Source organism: Mixophyes fleayi, chromosome 1 (genome assembly GCF_038048845.1).
Source record: "Mixophyes fleayi isolate aMixFle1 chromosome 1, aMixFle1.hap1, whole genome shotgun sequence".
Lineage (NCBI taxonomy): Eukaryota > Metazoa > Chordata > Amphibia > Anura > Limnodynastidae > Mixophyes > Mixophyes fleayi.
This window is the reverse complement of record NC_134402.1, coordinates 269,358,881-269,381,049: the sequence shown is the minus strand read 5'-3', so window position 1 is coordinate 269,381,049 and position 22,169 is coordinate 269,358,881.

Genomic DNA, 22,169 nt, shown 5'->3' with positions numbered 1-22,169 from the left:
AACGGGAACAGCCTCATTCTGTCACCAGAAAAAAAAGGTCACATACTTTACAATCAACTTACCTATCTTTCCTTCTCTCTGCTTCTATTAGCTGGTGATATATCACCTAATCCAGGTCCCCCACACTCTTCCAATACACATGTATCAGAACACTACCAAAATCCAGCAAACCTCAAACACATCACCTGTCTCCTGTCTCTTCCAAAGGGCTTTAAATGTGTTCTTTGGAATACACACTTTGTCTGTAACAAACTTACCTCCATACATGATCTCTTCCTCTCAAACAACCTCAATATTCTGGCAATAACTGAAACCTGGCTTACCAAATCAGACACTGCCTCACCTGCAGCCCTTTCACACGGTGGCCTCCATTTCACCCACACCCTGAGACCTGGAGGCAGACAAGCAGGTGGGGTTGGACTTCTTCTTTCTCCACAGTGCACATTCACAGTTCTACCAAATGTCCCTTCACTTACGTTCACATCTTTTGAAGTACATGCTATTCAGATTTTTAATCTATTCTTTATGCGTGTTGCTGTGATCCATCGCCCCCTGGACTGCACCAAAAATTTCTTGAACATTTCTCTACATGACTCCCTCACTTCTTATCTTCCGACATTCCCACCATCACCATGGGTGATTTCAACATACTCATTGCTAATCCACATTCCAATGCTGCTTCCAAACTACTCTCTCTAACTTCCTCCCTTGGCCTCTCCCAATGGGTTCAATCCTCTACTCATCGGGATGGCCATTGACTTGATCAGTTTCTGATTACCTTAACACACTTTTCCCCTCTCGCATCATTATGTTTTCAGCTGCACACTCACCCCCACTACTTTAATCTCTCTGATGTCAAACTCTACGAAGCCTCCTCATACCTGCAGAAATTTTAACTCTATTAATCTTCAACATTTTTCAACAGTTTTCCGCCTCCCTCCAGCACCTTCACGCAAATCTGTACGTTCTCCTCCCCTGATATGGCAGTACCTTATTTTCACGAAACCCTAACAACAGCCCTTCATCTCTAGCGAATATTCACACTACACGTCGACTTCGATGTCAGCCGTGGCACACTAAAGTAACACAAAATCTTCAAAAACTTTTCCGTTAAGCTGTACGTCACTGGCATAAATCCTGTACCTCTAATAATTTCTTCACATATACTTTTATCTCTCTCTTCCTACTGGTAATTTCCCATTATTATTCAAGCACTCAGTGATTACTCCTATTCTGAAAAAACTAAATTCTGACCCAAACTCTTTCTCAAATTACCATCCCATCTCTCAGCTCCCATAACCCTCCAAGCTACTAGAGCAGGGGTGGTCAACCAGGCAAAAACCAAGAGTCAAATGTATCTATAAGTACTGCAAAGAGCTAACTTTAGCTTTATATGTGTGCATATATACCCTTTATAAACATGCACATACATACCATACACACAAACATTGAAAATCTAACATAATTTACAATATCCTGCTAATCAAAATAGTAAATTTCCAACATTGCCAAAATTTTCAGAATAATCATAAAATTAGCACAGGTCTTGCCTCACTGCTGTGTACAGCGGAGGAGGGTTCAAAGGGTTACCTATAGTCTCTCCACAGTATCTCACACTGCTACAGCATCCACAATCCCTCAGACCTCTTAACGTGCCACTCTGACCTCTTTACATGCCCATTGGATCTCCCCACATGCAATCAGATCTCCCCACATGCCCCTTACATGCGAATCAGCCTCTCCATATCATCACTCCTGCCTAAACTCCCAACGGTCGGCTACCTCTCTTTCTCATCCCTTCTTCCCTTCTCCCCCTTCCTCCCGTCTCTCCGTCTCATCCATGTGTCTGTCTGTCTTCCCCTTCCTTTAGATTGTTCGCTCCTTTGAGCAGGGCTCTCCTACCTTCTGTTTCCATCACTTTTAACTGAGCTCTCCAGCTACTCAGCTCACCTCCTCTCAGTCCCTCTGCCCTCTGTCTCCTCTCGCTTCTCTCCGCTCCCCTCAGTGACTCTAAACCTGTCATCCGTGCCCACCCTCTTGGGCCATAGTTACCTGCCTATACTCACTTTTCCCCTCCCTCCCTCTCTTTCATGCTGTGCCTGAGCCCCCAGAGTTATAGTGCTTACTGTTACTTGTACTGTGCTGTTTCACCTTGTACTGTGCCATTGTTTGTCCTTGTACGGCGCTACGGATACTTTGTGGCGCCCTATAAATAAAAATTAATAATAATAATAATAATCACACCTCTCCACATGACATCAAATCTACCGACATGCCCCTGAAATGCCCTTTAGATATTCAGACATGCCCATCAGGTCTCCCCAATTGCCATCAGGCCTCCCCACATGTCCCTTACATGCCCATTAGACCTCCCCAAATACCCTTTACATGCCGCATGCCATTATACCTCTCCACACACAAATCAGACCTCTCCATCTGTCACCAGATTTCACCACATGCCCCTTACATGCCATCAAACCTTCCCACATGCCCCTTATATGCCCACTAGTTTTTACACATGCCATCAGATCTACCCACATTCCTCATACATGCCATCAGACATGCACACATATCCCTAACATGCCATCAGACCTCACCACATGCCCCTTACATGCCATCAGATCTACCCAAATTCCCCATACATGCCAATCAAACCTCCCACATGCCTATAGACCTACACATATTCCATCACATCTCCTTATATGTCCATTAGCCCCTTCACAGGCTATCAGATCTCGCATGCTCCTTACTTGCCCGCACAGAGGAAGAAGGAAGAGCACACTACACTCTGTCTTCCTCCTTTCCTAATTGGATTATCTCTGACTTCCCTGCATTGTTCAGAGAAGGTCACAAGACGCGGCTGCTGTCAGTCAGTTGAGCAGCTGAATGTTTTCCAATCTGCCCCTGCCGGCACCTGGATAGCTATACTTCGTTGATGCTCCTGGCCAGGAGTCACATTTCAAAGCTCAAAGAGTCACATGTGGCTCTAGAGCCACAGGTTGACCACCCCTGTTCTATAGAGACTTGCCTACACTCACCTCAGACACTTTCTTTCCTCACACAACCAAATGAATTCTCTTCAGTCAGGCTTTCATTCACAACACTCCACAGAGCCTGCGTTGACTAAGGTTGTCAATGATTTGATAACTGCTAAAACTAACCATTTCTGTCTTCTACTTCTCCTGGATCTCTCTGCTGCATTTAACAGGATCTCTCTGCTGCATTTGACAAAATTGTCCACTCTCTTCAAGACACTGTCCTATCCTAGTCCTCATCCTTTCTTTCTAATCGATCTTTCAGTGTTAATTTCTCTGGATCCTCCTCTGCTCCACTTCCTTAAACAGTGGGAGTACCACAAGGCTCAGTACTAGGTCTTCTGCTGTTCTCTATCTGTAACACTTTTCTAGGAAAACTAATAAGCTCATTTGGATTACAGTATCATCTCTATGTGGATGATACCCAAATGTATCTATCTTCTCCTGCTCTCTCCCCACCGGTGTTGTCCCGTGTTACTGACTGTCTCTCTGCCATTTCATCTTGGATGTCCTCTCGCCAACTCAAACTCAATCTTTCAAAAACAAAGTTAAAAATATTCCCACCCGCCAAAAGAAGTTACCTACCTGACATTTCTATTTTTGTTGACAACATGACCATAAATCCCACCCCACAAGCTTGCTGCCTATGTGTGATCCCTGACTCACAACTATCCTTTGTACCCCACATCGACTCTATATTGAAATAATTTTGCATGCATTTAAAAAACATTTCCAAAATACGCACATTGACTATTGCAATTCTCTCCTTACTTGTCTTCCCTGTAACAGACTCTTATCCTTGCAATCTTTTTAGCACGCAGAGGCTAGATTGATTTTCCTTTCAAATTGTTCTTCCTCTGCTGAATCACTCTGTCAGACTCTACATTGGTTGCCTGTTTTTACCAAATCCAATATAAAATTCTTCTACTACCCTACAAGGCCATCAACAAAACTGCACCTACACACATCTCCTCATTTGTCTCAAAATATCTCCCAATTTGACAACTCCATTCTGCACAAGATCTGTGTCCACTCTCATTACATGCACATATTCCTGTTTACAGGACTTTTTCGGGCTGCACCCAATCTATGGAATTCCCTCCCTCGAACAATAAGGCTTTCCTTTTGTCTTCAAACCTTCAAGTGTTCTCTGAAAACCCACCTCTTTAGGCATGCATATAATATTCCTCTGCCACCCTTTACACAATTCACCCAAAGCAATAACCCTCTGACCCCCCCTGACCCCCACCCTGACCAACATTGCTGTGTGAATGGATCATATAGCATATAAATCACTTTTTACCTTTGCACTCTGGCTGGACCGAAATGCAATATGTAGGCTTAAATTCCTGTATCTAAATCCCATTGTCCCATAGATTGTAAGCTTGCAAGCAGAGCCCTCTTACCTCTTTGTCTGTTTAACCCATTATTGTTTATTACTGTGTTTGTACCCAATTGTAAAGTGCTACGTAATTTGCTGGCACTATATAAATACATGTTGATGATAATGATGATAATAATAATAATAATAATTATTATAATTATAATAATAATAAATGAAAACAAATGGCAAAAATACAAAGTAAAGAGAGTAGTTACCAATACTCTAACTAGACTAGGGTTATTAATGTTGTACCAATTTGTATAGTGTAATGTCAGATTGGAATTCTTAGTTCAACTGTGATCTTGAACACAAACATGCATGTACAGGGACAGTTGAGACTAAACTAGCAGATTTCTTTATAAAAAAAAAAAGAAAAAGCAATTAAAACCTTCATACTTTTTAAAGATAGTTAAAATGAAAATAAGACAGTAGTGGGATTTTAACAATCTTAGAAAGTATATGGAAAATAAATAAATTCCTAGAAATTTAAGACATTAAAAAAATATATATATATATTTCTAATGATCATATATTTCTAAAGAAATGGACTAACACATTAGGTATTTGTTCATTATAGTTAAATTTCTCTCTAGGAAAACTATAGGAAGAAATTTTACTAATACAAGAAACATTTAACATCTGGAAGATTATAAAAATCTTGAAAAATTTACTGAGAATAAACTGAAAAAAATAGAACAGGAAGTAATACAAATACAACAAAGAAAGTTTATGAGAGTTGTCAAAGATTATGAAGTGGACTATAGAAATTGGAAAGGGGAAAACAAACATGGCATTGGGACAAATACAACACTATTTCAAACACATTAAAATTTAAACAGTATTTAGAAAACAAAAATATGAATGTAAGAATACATTTTAACCTCAGAACCACAAATACATGATCAGAACAGATGAAAGACCAAAATCACCTCTAATTAAACAAATCCCTTAACAATCTCATTTTTAAAGTGTTTCCAAACTCTTGAATCCAAATAAAATTTATTTAAAACCCAGAGTGTATATCCAAAATTTAGAAAACAATATATTAATTTAAATTTATTCATGGGACATCACTTAAAAAGTCACACAAAAAACCTAAATACACAAAATATATAAAACCATATAATAAAACATTTAATTTCCAGAATGCATTGTTATCAAGTTACTTACAAGTGGATAATATCATGATTTTAACAGTGAATATTTTATAGAAATGTACAGTATATCCTCAATACAACACAAAATATCACTGCTGCACCTTGTATAAAAAGTAATGTCTGACATTTCTATCTCTGTTGATAACATGACCATAAATCCCACCCCACAAGTTCGCTGCCTAGTTGTAATCCTTGACTCACACCTATCCTTTGTTCCCCACATTGACTCTATATCTAAATCATGTTACATACATCTAAAAAACATTTCCAGAATTCGCACATATCTCACACAAGACACTGCCTTTTGTTAAGAAGTCAAGTTCCAATAGATTCAAGCAGTCACTTGTACTGAAAAAGGTAACAATATTAATGTGTTTGTTTGGTCCAGTGCCAGTTTCATCAGAGGATATTTCAAAGGATTTGATCCCCAGAACATTTAAACATCTTCTGACCAATCACAGACTAGTATATGAACATTGATTTCTATGTCTTTATATTTGCTTTCTTTTTATATAATAATAGTTACCCTTAAATGAGAATATAAAGACTTAAGAGCTGTGTTGAAGTAGCAAATAGAAGCTATATAAAAGGAGCAAACTTAATGGAAAACAATCTTACACACATTAAATTAATACTTTTACAGAGACTATAGAAGTATTAGAATTCGGATTCGGCACTGCACAATTTTTCAGTAGAATCAGACCCTGAACTATGTATGACACATTTTTTAAAACTAGCCCAATTTCAAATTCGACCCTCAGAAATAAGCCCACTTCAGCCTCTGATAAGCAGCCCTTTATGGTTAAAAAGAAAGAAAAGGCCTGAAGAAAATGCAGAAAACTAGGAAGAAAGAAGGTTATGGTCAAAAGCAGAAATAAAGAAATAAAATCGGGGGGCATTTTTATCTTAAGTAGTTTTACATTAACATCATCTCAAATTCGCCCCAAGTAACACCTTTAACAAGTTTAATATGTTTAGAGACCTGCATAAATTTATATGGAAAAAATCTTTAAAGAAAATTCTTATGCAGGAAAAAGTAGACTTTTCGGTAACACCTGTACCAAAATCTGAATATAATCACACAAATCTTAAATAAATCTATTTTTTATCAAAGCCATTTAAAAGTACCTTTCATTGAAACTTTGCCAAAGGATGGCAGAAGAGGATCTGGAAAAACTCCATCAGAAAGTGTTAACCTTACACCAGCAGAAATAGCAAAAATGAGACTGTAATTAAGTCAGCAGATGAAATGAGTCATCTATATAGAATAGACTATATAAAAGAAGTATATAGACTGGTAGGGAGTAAAACCTAAAAACCCCACATATATTTAAAATAGGGAACTTAAGACTATTTTTAAACAAAATGCTTTAAAAGATGGAATTTTAGAAAAATATTATTTGAATATTTACGCATTAAAAACGTAAAATGACTGCTTTTTCATTACTTAAGATATACATGTGGCTCAACAACCCTCCTGGAAGACCTACAGTGTTAGAAATTTACTAACAGACATCTCATCTGTCAGAATACATAGATTTATCCATAGTAAAAAATACGACACAAGTGCTAAAACTTGTCAAAAACATCACATGGCAAGAAAATTACACCATGATAACATGTGATATTACATCACTTTATATTCCAATCGTTTCTATAATAGGTTGTGAATATGTACAAATTATCTATAATATAAAAGCCTAGCGGCGTGTGTTAGTCTGTGTGTGGAAAAAACTACCGGGTGACAGAGTGCTCAAGCTGCAGCGCCATCTTCCATCATCCCCCCTTCCCCCCGTGGGAGGGGTAGTAAAGGCTAAATGTACGAGTTGAGGGGTCAAACTCATTTTCGTGAGGTAATTTTACCTCATGAACACACATTAAAAAGGGCGCTTGCGTCGGGAAGTAACGCTCTTCCCCTGAGGAGGCCTGGGCTAGGCCCAAATGCATGACAAGAACCTTTTTAAGACCTTAAGTAGCTTGATTTGACTAGAATGCATGAGTATCATGCACGGGTTAACTTGTTTTTAAATCAAAATCAATCATTCCACCCTTACAGCCTTTTTAATGGAAGCCATTTATTTTATATTGAATCATAATTCTGGTTGTTAGGTGGGTTCTACAGACAGGTCCATGGAACGACATAGAATTTGCACAAACCTGTTTGTGACACAATGGGAAAATACTAACATCTAGAATAACAATTCCTCTTTAGGGGACATTTTCTTTTGGTATATATATATATTGTTGATGTGATCTGCAACTGAACAGGAAGTCAAAACAATCTAGCCCATTTTATTGATTATTTAAATATTAATAGCCTCACCCTACAATTTACTGCCAATATGAGAAAAGAAATGCATAAGAATTTGCTAAATAGTATTACAGGAGGCCAACTCAAAAGGATCAGGATAAACTGTACCTGTATCTTCAAGTATATTAACCAGGCCTCCACTTTTAAAAACAAAATACAAAATTGTATAAAGAATTATGATGCTTTCTATAGAGAAAGAGAAGATGAAGGTGATTTATTCATTACATAGTTTAATTATCACCCCACAGCCTTCTAAAAAAATCATAATTATCACTTACTTCTAAATAAAAATCAGATTACATATAGCCTAAAAAGAATCTTGTGATAAACTCAATTCTCATTAAAGAAATTTGGCTGGGTGAACGAACGAATGGGTTCTACTATTTTGTCAAGCTTATAAAACAGTAAAACAACAAAATAAAAAGCAAATCACAAACTTTAAATCAAATATTAATGATAAGCCATATGAGATAAAATTACATATGATATGATCTACTTGGATGCCCTTCTGGCTTCAATATATTGACAGCACTATTAGAAATTGAAAGGTGAGGGTTTCTGAACATGTGAGAAATAAAAAAATCAAGTTGACGCCCATAGCGTAACGAAACATTTTATCAAGTTTCATAAATGTGATTCCACTTGCCTCACATTTATAAGAGTAAAAAAGTTTTAAAACCCTGGAGAGGTGGCAATTTAATAGCATTCATTTCAATGTAGGAGGGCAGGTGGATAACTAATCTAAACACATTATCTCCCAATGGCCTGACTCTGGACTTTGATTTAGACACTTATTTTAGACATTTAACATTCATATTATATAAATAATTTTTAAACCAAACAAATTACTAAAGAACAAACCTTAAATCAAAAGTAAATAATTTTAAACTTCGATATTTATACATGGGAGATATACAAACTGTCTCATGTATCAGTTTCCCAAACCACATGGCCTGTAAGCCAGGCTATTAAATAGGCAGGCATACCGGAGATTAATTTATTTCATTTCATGTTTGGTGCTTCTTGCGAGTGGTCCCTTGTATCAATAGGGCTTTTATTGCCCATATGGATTGTATTGGAACAAGAAAGATAATGATGTTATGTATGTATTTATTAGGGACACAGCATTGGATTCCAAATTATCGGGGCACTAATAATAGTATTGATAATGCAACCATATTAATTCTGAATGGGGGCACAGTGAATTCATTATTTCTATACAGGGGCACAATTAATTAATTGCTTCAATAAAGTTGTCACTATTCATTAATAATTGATATAAAGAAGGTATTATTCATTCATTATTTATATAACTAGGACATTTTTCAATATTTATTCTGACAAAGGGGCAACATTAATTTGCTTTGATAAAAAGTAGATTTATTTAAGATTTGTGTGATTATATTCAGATTTTGGTAGAGGTGTTACCAAAAAGTCTACTTTTTCCTGCACAAGAATTATCTTTAAAAAAAATTTCCATATAAATTTATGCATGTTTTATTAAACTTGTATAAGGCGTTACTTGAGATTAGGTAAATGTATAACTACTTAAGTTAAAAATGCCTTCTGATTTTATTTCTTTATGTTTGTTTTTCGCCCTAACCTTTTTTCCTCCTAGTTTTCCACATTTACTTCAGGCCTTTTCTTTCTTTTTAACCATAAAGGGCTGCTTATCAGAGGTTGAAGTGGGCTGAATTCTGGGGTTTGTGTCACTACAAGTGCCAGTATGCACTGACAGTCCATCACTGTTCTTGCTAGAGCTTGTAGACTTTAAAGTGCCAATATGCACATATACCCAACATCTAAATAATAAATTAATCTTGCACAATCAGCTTCTTGTTTGGAAAAACAGTGCTTCTATTGTTCATGTTACAAATAGCACAGCAGAATTTTGCCAGGATGACACCAGACGACCCAAACCCTAGCTAGACACACTTCACCTGCCTAGTCCTCTTGCCAACTGGCATTGGTCACCCCGCCTCTCTAGAACAGACAGTCTGTTAACCTTCACCCACTCAAAACAAACCAATTAAAGAAAACAATAAACCAATTACTCCCATGTGGTGCATCTGTGTGTTTGTTTGCTACAAAGAAAATCAAGAGGGAATTTAACCCTGTCTGCATCCTGTTCTTGGAGACTCCTTTGATTCTATACAAGATAGGCATGGCAAATAAGCATTTTAATCACAATATATATATATATAGGGGTGGGAAATATTAGGCAGAAAGCAAACAGTCAGTTCATGTGCTGGAAGCAAGAATAATGGACAAGCATAAGGATCTGAGCAACTATGACAAGGGCCAAATTGTGATGGCTAGACAACTGGGTCAGAGCATCTCCAAAAAGACAGGTCTTGTGGGGTGTTTCTGGAGTGCAGTGGTTAGTACCTACCAAAAGTGGTCGAAGGAAGGACAATCATGGGCACACAAGGCTCATTGATGCGTGTGGGGAACGAAGGCTAGTCCGTCTAGTCCAATCCCACAGAAGAGCTACCGTAGCACAAATTTCTGAAAAAGTTAATGCTGGCTATGATAGAAAGGTGTCAGACAATACAGTACATCCCAGCTTGCTGTGTATGGGGCTGCATAACCACAGACCGGTCAGAGTGCCCATGCTGACCCCTGTGCACTGCCTAAAATGCCTACAATGAAAACGTGAGTGCCAAAACTGGACCATGGAGAAATGGAAGAAGATGGCCTGGTCTGAAGAGTCATGTTTTCTTTTACATCACGTGGATTGCTGGGAGTGTGTGCATCTTTTACCTGGGGAAGAGATTGCACCAGGATGAACCATGGAAGAACACAAGCCGACGAAGGCCTGTGATGCTCTGGGCAATGTTCTGCTGGAAAACCTTGGGTCCTGGCATTTATGTGGATGTTACTTTGACACGTACCACCAACCTAAATATTCTTGCAGACCATGTAAGCCCCTTCATGGCAACGGTATTCCTTGATGAAGTGGCCTATTTCAACAGGGTAATGCACCCTGCCACAATGTAAAAGTGTGATCCATTGTTTTGTGGACTAGTCGTGTTTTTCATTGATGTTGCTGGTAACCTTTTGATTCCTGTTTAAACTATCATTGTACATAGCACTCAAAGTGTTTGCTTATGTGTCCTCCGGGTAGTGTGATATTTTAAAAAAAGCAAGCGTTGGGGACTGGAAATCTTGCTAGTATATCTGTGAATGATAAAAAGGAATGGAGGGGCATAAGATCTTGACAAATGTTGCATAAGCTGTGGTCTGGAAGCTTAATAAGGGATTTTTGTTTGGCATAACAATCATAATTTTTGTCACAATTTAACCTCTGTATTTGGTGGGTGAGTGTGCATGATTGTAACTATATTTCAGTGATGTTTAACATAGATGTGAGTGTAGATGCTCATGAGCAATGAGAATACTTGCCGTTGGGTTGCATGCTTAAATATTTTGATCAATGTATGACATCATGATTTTTATTGGGGCAGCACAGTGGCTTAGCTGTTAGCACTTCTGCCTCACCGCACCGGGGTCATGAGTTCAATTACCAACCATGGCCTTATCTGTGTGGAGTTTGCATGTTTTCCCCGTGTTTGCGTGGGTTTCCTCTAGGTGCTCCGTTTTCCTCCCGCACTCCAAAAACATACTAGTAGGTTTATTGTGGGTGCTCTGGTTTCCTCCCACACTCCAAAAATATACTAGTAGGTTAATTAAGTGTGCACTGCGGCTCCCAGGGTTGCCATGGAGCTGTCACAGGGGTGCAGCGGCCAGGGCAAAAAAAAAAATACTTACCAATCCAGCAGAGCCCGGGACCCAGCATCTTCCTCCCTGTTCTCTTCTCACTGAATGTCGGGCGTGACGTTATTACGTCCTACATATTCAGTGAGTAGCGGCAGGAGAGAGGAGCCGGAAGACAGAAGACAGAAGAAAAATAAGAAAGAAGGCCAAGTAAGGTAAGTAAAGGAATGGAGGTGTCCCTTCATTGTCCCTTCATGTGAGGACATGAAGGGACAATGCAAGAACATGAAGGGTAATGCGAATAAATGAAGGAACAATGTGAGGATATGAAGGGGCAATGTGAGGACATGAAGAGACAATGTGAGGAAATAAAGGGGCACAGTGTGAGCATGAAGGGGCACAGTTTAATGGTTAAGGGGCACAGTCTAATGATTTTTGAACATACTGTTGTTTTTATGTTGTTTGATCTTATTCCTCTTAATGATAGTTGTAATTTGTTCTTTGACTGAAATATAATTTTAAAAAATATATAAAAATATTAATTTCCCTTGGATTTACGTGTATTATTTATGCAAACAACTTAATGAGTATTTCTGTCCAGACCTAAATACTTATTACATTATTTTGACCCAATGACTTATAAAAAGGGACTGCTCGGTAATTATTTTGGATTAGGGGTGCCTTGAAAAAATTCTGGTGACCCTAGGGATGCTGTGAAATTAAGAAGTTTGGGAACTACTGCCATAGGGGCATATTTAAGAAATCACTGTAGTGCACTATCATGCACTTACCGTGTAAATCAGGTTCCGATGTGTCCTCCGCAAATTTAATAAAGGTGCATCACAGCAGATATCATGGATATCTGCTGCTTTGCACTTCTCATCGTTTTTGCGAGCAGTCACCATTCAACAGTATGGTGACTGCTCTGGCCGCAATCTAACAAGTCCCGAAAAAATGTTTTTTTCGGGAACTTGTTATGTTAATGTACGCCAGCTTATGCCAGCTGAAGCTGGCGTACATTATCGGGAATGCAGGTGAAACTTTTTTTCTTGGTTATGTCCAGCTCTGCTCCGGAGAGCAGAGCTGGACAGCGCATGTGTAGGGAGTGATCTTGTGATCCCTCCCTGTCACATGATATCACTGGTAGGAGATGTCTTTGCACAGCCTCAAGGTCTCCGGACGGCACATGCGCAGTTGCATGAAGAACAGAAAGTAAGCTGAAGAGGAGGAGATACGGAGACAGCGCGTCCGAAGAGGCAGTGGTGAGTATGTTTTTTTTATCACAGAAACAGCAGTTTTTCGGAACTGCTGTTTCTGTGTTCCATTTTTCATAAATTTGAGAAATACATCAATCCTTATCCATGCGATAAGGATTGATAAGTATTTTTCATTTTTCCCGATAAATGATAAATGTGCCCCTTAGTCTCTCTTGTGGTGTGTGTATGTGTGGTACCCCAAAGCCCTGTTGAACAGCACAGAGGAGTGCATAAATGCTTTTAAAACGCAGGGCTTCAAGGGGTTAATTGTGCTCCTGAAAACTTGTGCCCAGGAGTGATTGACAGGAGGAGGATGAAGGCCCTGATTGGCTGGGGGAGTAACAGGAAGAGGATGTGCAGGAAGGAGGAGAGAGAGAGAGCAGCATAGTAGAAGGAACAAGGGGAGAACGTGCAGCCGAGCAGAGACAAGAGTGAGCTGCTGCCAGAACTGTGACATTGCCAGCAAAGCGGACGGAGAACAGCTGGGGACACGCAGTGGGCGTCAAAGACAGTCTCCACTAACTGCAGAACCGTCTCAAGGTAAAACCCTAGCCTGAAATGTACTGCACACACCCCAGTGTCAGAGGGAAGAGTGATGAGAGAATCTATCCAAAACTGACATTGCATTCTTGTACAAGGAAGGATTGTGAGAGCTTTTCCCCCAGATCATACCTTTACACAGGCTGCAGGGAACAATTAAGACGGTCGTTTCAGCTATATCCTGTGTGTGTGCTGATATCTGGACACCATACCCTGTTGCAGAGCACATGTGCTGATAGAGATTCATTGACTGTTGAGAGAACAGCGCCATCTTGTGGCTGAAATGAGCAACAGCCCTGCTTTCTACTATAATACTTAACCCTTGATGGAAACCTCTGCAGGACATTGGAAGACTACCAAATTCCTGTGCACAGGTCAGCCCAGGACTGAGTGGAAAATATGGTAACGTTACCAGGGATAATATTGGTGCACCAAATGTTTTAGATGGATGTTAATGTTATGTGATTTACCTAAGAATTGATTTATTAATATTGAAGGTGTGACATTCAGCGTTAGTGGTACCGCTGCAATTCAAGTTAACTCAGCAGTAGATGCTAAAAGTGGGGCGCCTGACCCATAGGGAATAGCACGGTACCCCAAACACCTGAATAAGAAGTAGCCCTCTAGTGGGCGCGGTAGTGACCGTAAGAGTCTTGATGGGTTATTATTGATGGTTTTTGCATCATCACCAGTCAGATATTGTTAACGTGAAAGTAGTAACTGTGATTACCAGTGTGCCTTATTAGACAATGTGCATTGAAGATTTTATCGTTATTCTGCCTTATACTCACCAGGTGTATGTCATATGTTAAATGCTATTGTGCTTTATGCTGATCAGACGCATTATTTTGTCATTACTATTGAGCTGAAGGGGTCAGTGGCGCGGTGTCTTACCGAAACTATCCTTACCGCATTCTCAATAAACCCGAGTTGTTTGACCAATCCTTGTCCCTTTCATTGAAGTATTTATCTCCTGACCACCGGATATCCGAACAGAAAAGGTCCTGACTCGTGTCTGGAGGACAATGTAAGGGAAGGATTCCCATCAGTACTCGACCACCACATATGTATGTCAGGGCCATCTTTTCCATTGGGCACGATGGGCAGGTGCCCGGGGGCCCCACAGACAAGGGGGCCCCATAGGCAGGGCTCTTAATTAGAATAAATAATCCTGAAAAAAAAAAAACCTGAAAAAAAACCTTCAAGGGTCACTGAGCAAGTACATCTATCTCTCTCTATCTATATCTATATCTGTATCTTTTAACAGGAGGTAGCAAGCGATTTCATTGAGCTTGTGATTTCACTGCTTTTTTTATTTCAAGTGCTGTTTTTGTTTAAAGTGTGGATTTGGTTCCAGTAAGGATTGCTATGCTGTGCTGAGAGAGTGATATAGTTTGGGGAATTATTCTGTGTGTTTATTGAACGGGATTCGTTTTTCTGTGTGTTTATTAAGTGTTTTTTGTTTTTTTTTCCTTCTCTCTGTTAGAGCTAGTGGGTGTGGTTTAATTGCATAGTTGATACAGCTGGTTAGTGCAAGCTCTATTTAACAGGAGGTAGCAAGCGATTTCATTGAGCTTGTGATTTCACTGCTTTTTTTGATTTCAAGTGTTGTTTTTGTTTAAAGTGTGGATTTGGTTCCAGTAAGGAGTTGAATCCAGGAAGGGGTTTAATCTGGTAAGTGGCTAGGAAAGGCTAGTACTAAAGTTCACTGTAGGCTATAAGAAGTTAGGTTAGCCATAATAAGATGAGTAGTAGCAGGCTTGATGATCTCACTCAATGCATATCTTGTCATATGTATGCACACTTGGAGCAAGTGTTCCAAGGTTTATACCTCTGTGAGAAATGTGAGCAATTGGTCTCTTTGGAAGCCCAGGTAACTGATCTAAAGCAGACCATTGCAACATTGAGAGACATTGCCAACCTGGAGCAGAGTTTACAGCTCACCGTTGATGCGTTATCTGAGCAGGGTGGAGCAGAGACAGAGGAGGATGCACAGGTAGGCAGCTGGGTAACAGTTACTAGGGGTAGCAGAGGGAGGAAGAGGCAGGCCAGTTCTGAGCTAGGCAATCCCAGCAGATTTGCCAGATTGGATGAAGATACTGTGGAAGGCAGTTCAGAATTGGTAGAGTTGGATGACACTGCTTCCTCTAGCAACCAGGGGAATGGTCTCTCCAGCACAGAGGGGACCAAAGTTACTCAGGGACCCAGGCAGATTGTGGTGGTAGGGGATTCAATTATTAGGAAGGTAGATAGGGCAATCTGTTACCGGGACCGTGCATGCCGAACAGTGTGTTGTCTCCCGGGTGCTCGGGCTCGGCATATTGCGGATCGGGTGGACAGATTGTTGGGAGGGGCTGGGAATGACCCAGCGGTTTTGGTGCATGTTGGCACCAATGACCGAGTTAGAGGAAGAAGGGGTGTCCTAAAGAATGATTTCAGGGACATAGGTCGCAAACTTCAGGCAAGGACATCCAAGGTAGTATTTTCGGAAATACTACCTGTGCCACGCGCTAGTCCAGGGAGGCAGCGGGAGATTAGGGAGGTTAATGCGTGGCTAAAAGATTGGTGTAGGAAGGAGGGTTTTGGATTCTTAGAGCACTGGGCTGATTTCTCGGTCAGTTGCCATCTTTATTGTCGTGATGGATTGCACCTGAATGAGGAGGGGGCTGCAGTGCTAGTGGAGAGGATGGTTAGAAGGTTGGAGGAGATTTTAAACTAGGCTTCGGGGGGGAGGGGCAAGCAAGTATTTATGGGATAGACATTGAGAGTAGTAAGGAGGAATTTAACAAGAGTATAGGGGGTGGAGAGGGGGGAAAGGGAAGCATAGCCGATAAGAAGCGGCCCTTTTTAAAGCAAAAAGAAATACCTAAGGGAGCCAATAGACTTAAGTGTATGCTTGCAAATGCAAGAAGCCTGACAGGTAAAATGGGGGAGTTAGAACTAGTAGCAATGAATGAGCAGTATGATATTATAGGTATTACTGAGACCTGGTGGGATGATACACATGACTGGGCAGTCAACTTGGAAGGCTATTCTCTCTTCAGGAGGGATAGGGTAAATAAAAGGGGAGGAGGAGTATGTCTTTATATTAAGCCAGAATTAAAACCAAGTATTCAGGAAGTTATATACGAGAATATTGGTGATAATATAGAGGCATTGTGGGTGGAAATATCCAGCGGAGGAAAAAGTTCAGAGAAGTTTCTGATAGGGATATGCTATAAACCGCCAGATATTAGTACGATTGAGGAAGCCCAACTTCTACAGCAAATTGAAAAGGCTACACAACTAGGTCAAATTTTAATTATGGGGGATTTTAATTATCCGGACATTGATTGGAGTACTGAGACCTGCGGTACAGCTAGTGGAAATAGGTTTCTGAGCACGCTAAAAGACCATTACATGTCCCAATTAGTTGAGGAACCAACTAGGAACCGGACTATACTGGACCTAGTAATAACAAACAATGTAGACGTAATATCAAATATTCAAGTAAAGGAGCACTTGGGAAACAGTGATCATAATATGGTCTCATTTGAAATTAGTTTCCAGAAACAACAGTATAAGGGATCAACTAGGACTTTAAACTTTAAAAAGGCAAATTTTAATATGCTAAAGGAGTCTATAAAGAGCATAGACTGGGACAAAGCCTTTGAAGGAAAAAATACGGAAGAAATGTGGGCTGTCTTTAAAATATTGTTGGAAACATACACGTATAAGTTCATTCCTATGGGAAATAAATGTAAAAGAATTAAGTCTAAACCAATGTGGCTAAATAAAAAGGTAAGGGAAGAAATGCAAAGGAAGAAGCGTGCATTTAAATTGTTTAAGTCTGAAGGGTCAGAGGAGTCCTTCCATAGGTACAAGGAATGTAATAAAACATGCAAAAAGGAAATTAGATTGGCTAAATTAGAAAATGAAAGGCACGTTGCAAAAGAAAGTAAGACAAACCCCAAAAAGTTTTTTAAGTATATAAATGGCAAAAGGATTAAAAAAGATAATATAGGACCCCTAAGAAGTGAGATGGGTGAATTGATAAATGATACTAAGGAAAAAGCAGAGATATTAAACACGTTCTTTTCTTCAGTATTTACCAGAGAGGAACAAATGGCAGGAGTAATACATAAAAATGGAAATGAAACCATGCCATTAATTAATACTTGGTTGTCAGAGGAAGAAGTCCAAAGGCGACTGAAGAATATTAAGATAAATAAAGCTCCAGGTCCAGATGGCATACACCCAAGGGTCCTTATGGAATTAAACTCGGAAATAGCTAGACCGCTATTCTTAATTTTCAGAGATTCAATCTCATCAGGCTCAGTACCAAGGGATTGGCGAATAGCAGATGTGGTGCCGTTGTTTAAAAAGGGGACGAGATCACAACCAGAGAATTATAGACCTGTAAGCCTGACATCAATAGTGGGGAAACTACTGGAAGGTATTTTAAGGGACAGTATTCATGATTACTTGGTACGCAATAAAATTATTAGTGGGAATCAACATGGATTTGTGAGGGATAGGTCATGTCAAACTAATCTAATTAGTTTCTACGAGGAAGTTAGTGGGAACTTAGACCAGGGCAGGACAGTAGATGTGGTCTACTTAGATTTTGCAAAGGCCTTTGATACAGTGCCACACAAGAGGTTGGTTTACAAAATAAGGGAACTGGGTCTAGAAATCAAAATTTGTACTTGGATCGAAAACTGGTTAGAGAATAGGGAACAGAGAGTTGTGATAAATGGAACATTTTCTAATTGGTCAAAGGTCTTAAGTGGAGTTCCTCAAGGTTCCGTGCTGGGACCACTCCTTTTTAATATATTTATTAATGACCTTGGTGATGGTTTAGAGAGTAAAGTTTCTATTTTTGCAGATGACACTAAACTCTGTAAGGTAATAAAATCAGAGCAAGATGTAGCTTCTCTACAGAGGGACTTAAATAAACTGGAGGATTGGGCGGCTAAATGGAATATGAGGTTTAACACAGATAAATGTAAGGTTATGCATTCAGGGATCAAAAACAAGAACGCAATCTATAAATTAAATGGAATTAATTTGGGAGAATCTATAATGGAAAAGGATTTGGGAGTGCTCGTAGACAGTAGACTTAGCAATAGTGCTCAATGTCAAGCAGCAGCTGCAAGGGCAAACAAAGTATTGGCATGCATAAAAAGGGGCATAGATGCAAGGGAAGACAGTGTAATTTTGCCACTGTATAAATCATTGGTAAGACCTCATCTTGAATATGCAGTACAGTTCTGGGCACCACTCTATAAAAAAGATAATTTGGAACTAGAAAGGGTTCAGAGAAGGGCGACAAAATTGATAAAGGGCATGGAGTCATTAAGTTATGAGGAAAGGTTAGCCAGTTTAGGCATGTTTACTTTAGAAAAGAGGCGTCTAAGGGGAGATATGATTACTATGTACAAATACATTAGGGGTCAATACAGAGAGCTTTCATGGGAACTTTTTACCCCAAGGACCATACACAGGACACGTGGTCATCCCCATCCCCATCCACAACCAGCAAAGGAAGGGGTTCTTTACAGTAAGGGCAGTCAAGATATGGAATTCATTGCCAGGGAAGGTTGTGATGGCAGATTCAATAGATATGTTTAAGAAAGGGTTAGACAAATTTTTAGCGGAAAGGTGTATCCAGGGATACGACCGTTAATTTAAAATAAAGGATAGTAGTGGATATAGGGTAAAAATTGGATTGCAATATTGAGTCTGGGGGGATTTTCAAAATTGAAACAGATGGGCGGTTGCCTACTCTGGATTAAATTCAAATATAAGTGCAGGATCGCAGGAGATCCAAAATAAGTTGAACTTGATGGACTGGTGTCTTTTTTCAACCTCATCAACTATGTATCTCTATATATCTATATCTATATCTAAATATATATTTTTAGGGTCCCCGGTGCACTGCTTTGCCCGGGGGCCCATAATGTTGTTAAGATGGCCCTGATGTATGTTAGGGACTTTAGAATGTAAGCTGCAATGGGGCAGGGACAGATTTGAGTTCTCTGCACAGCGCTGCAGAATTAGTGGCGCTATATAAATAGCTGCTGATTATTATGATGATTGTGCTCGATATATACTAATTTAAAGTCAAGCATACCCGGTTTTAGAAAAGGAAAACAATGTTTAACTCTGCATGTCCTAAACATTGTGAGGTTATATATACTTGTTAAAACATAAATCTGGGTTTAACCAATTAATGTCAAAATTGAAAAATGTGGTGTCGTCACAACAATATAAAGAATTATAATCAGATTGTATAACATTTTCCTTTCCTAAATCGTGAGTGCAAGAACCTATGATCATTTTAATTCTAAATTTCACTCGTAAAGACAAACGATATATTGTTAAAAAAGAACTATTTTTAATCGTAAGCAATAGATAAAAACACATCCTCTTATAATTGCACCAGAGTTCAGTCAATGCATGCACAGAATGTCCCTCCATGAGCTTAGAGGGTTTGACTCTGCAGCCTCTATGGATTCTAGTATATTTAAGTATTGTATTTATCCCCTGGCAATGAATCTAGCAGTGAGACCGATCTGCAATTGTCTTTGTCTTGCAAACGACCCTTTAAGCCTAATGTAGTGATTCTCTGTCTATTCACATTGCTGTAAGTGAAAAGAGGTTAAGGTGAAATGTTGCAATATGACAAGCTGTTAGTATAACAGGACAAGAAGCTGCATGCATGAGCTGAATAACCAATAAATGGCAGGGCTACTGAGCAAAAGAGGCAAGCTGCTAAAAGGTACAAATGGATACTGTACAATTGTACTGTACTGGACAATAAAAAAAGATTGGGATGGGAAAGTACTGAACGTGTATACCAGACACTAGAAAATACCTTGGAAACAGCAGGAACCTTTTTTTTCTCCTTATGATATTATTTGACAAATCTGTTCTGGGATCTGATAAATTTTGCAAATGAGTTCACCGTATCTAGGCATAGCTAGTCCTTATTGAAATGTCTTTTATTACAATTCACCCGGTCTTTCTCTAATTTTTGTCTTCAGGTGATAGTTTACTCTTTGTCCCTTTAGACTCATAACACTGTTTTGTCTCCTTAATACCTTGTACACATTGTGTTATTTTAAAGCATTTGACAATCTTATTAATAAATGTACTTTGATGCTGAGTTCAAAATATAACATGAGCTAATTGACTAAAGGACCAGTGCACACTTTCTGACAAGCATTTGCTTTACGTCAATGTTAATGTCACTTGCAGGGTTCTGAAGCGTTAAAACTAGATAAAAATATTTCTATGCAAATGCTCATTAGATATGTAACACCTACACCGCTTGTACACACACACACACACACACACACACACACACACACACACACACACACACACACACACAAACACACACACACACACACACACACACACACACACACACACTCCAAATGTCAGCAGGCGAGGTCACTGGGTGGGTACCTCATGAGAGATGAGCAGCCCCCTGCAGTGGTAGGGAGATAATGATATGGTATTCAGAAGCAGTGTCGGACTGGGGCATGAAGAGCTTACCGGGGGATTGCAAAGGTAAAGGCCCACCAGAGGGGGTGTGTCCAGCCACCATAAAGGTGAGACCAGACACCAGAGGGGGAGTGGTCAGCCTATGAAGGACATTGCTAGCGGCATAGTATAGTATATAAAGAATGCAATGTATATAAATAATGCAGTCTGGGCCCCACCCCTTAGATCGGGACAAAGTCTTGCCCCACTAGAATCAGAACAGTTGGCAGACTGTCCTGCTCGCTCCTACATGTTTTTGCAGAATTCACTACCTGCTGCTGATGATGATGTTTTAAGCTCCTATGCTGTCTGGACCCTGGAATTGCACACGTGGGACAGCTCACATGTCCTGTGGTACATGCCTCATGTGTGATGAGGTCAGCAGGGGAGGAACAGATCATTATGATCTCTGACCACAAGCAATAAGATGGCTGTATATATATCAGGGTGGATTTCCTAATGTTTATGGTGTGAACAATAGATTACTTAAATTTTAACTTGCGTAAGGATGGGCTTTATAGATGCTTTGTAGCTCTTTAATGGTCATCTTTTCTCCATTATTTGTTCTCCAAAACAACCTCCCTCGACTTTTCATAATACCACCCCCTATACCTGGTCCGGCTCAAGACGCGGCTGAAAGCTGCGTTGGACTGATGTCAGCGTGACGTAGTGAAACAGCTGTGGAGCACCGGGCCAGGGTGGACTCTGCCTACAAAGAGAAGGGGGGGTGGTTTTAAGGCATTAGGGCCCACCGGGGATTCTCCCGATATCCCGGTGGGTCAGTACTGTTTGGAGGCCCATTGTTATCGGCTACCACCAGTGGCGGATCCAGGGGGGGGCGATCGCCCCCCCCTAGCAGACACTTGCTGCTGACGGCTGCACAGTATGTTCAGGTCCATCCAGCCGTGACAGGCAGGGACAGTGTTCTGCCCGGCTGCTCTGATTGTGTTTAAAACACAATCAGAGCAGCCAGGCAGCACACTGTCCCTGCCTGTCACGGCTGGACAGACCTGCACATACTGTGCAGCCGTCGGCAGCCTAAACTGTTAGAAAGGGGCGGGGCCTAAATCACCCCCCCCTAAATCGCCCCGGGTACAGTCATTTTCTAGATCCGCCCCTGGCTGCCACACCCACTCTGTAGCCGCTACAGAGGAGAGTGAGAGTGAGGGTGTGTGCCACACTTCATTATGACACACCAGGTAAGTTTACATGCTCCATGCGCTAGTCAAGTTCTCA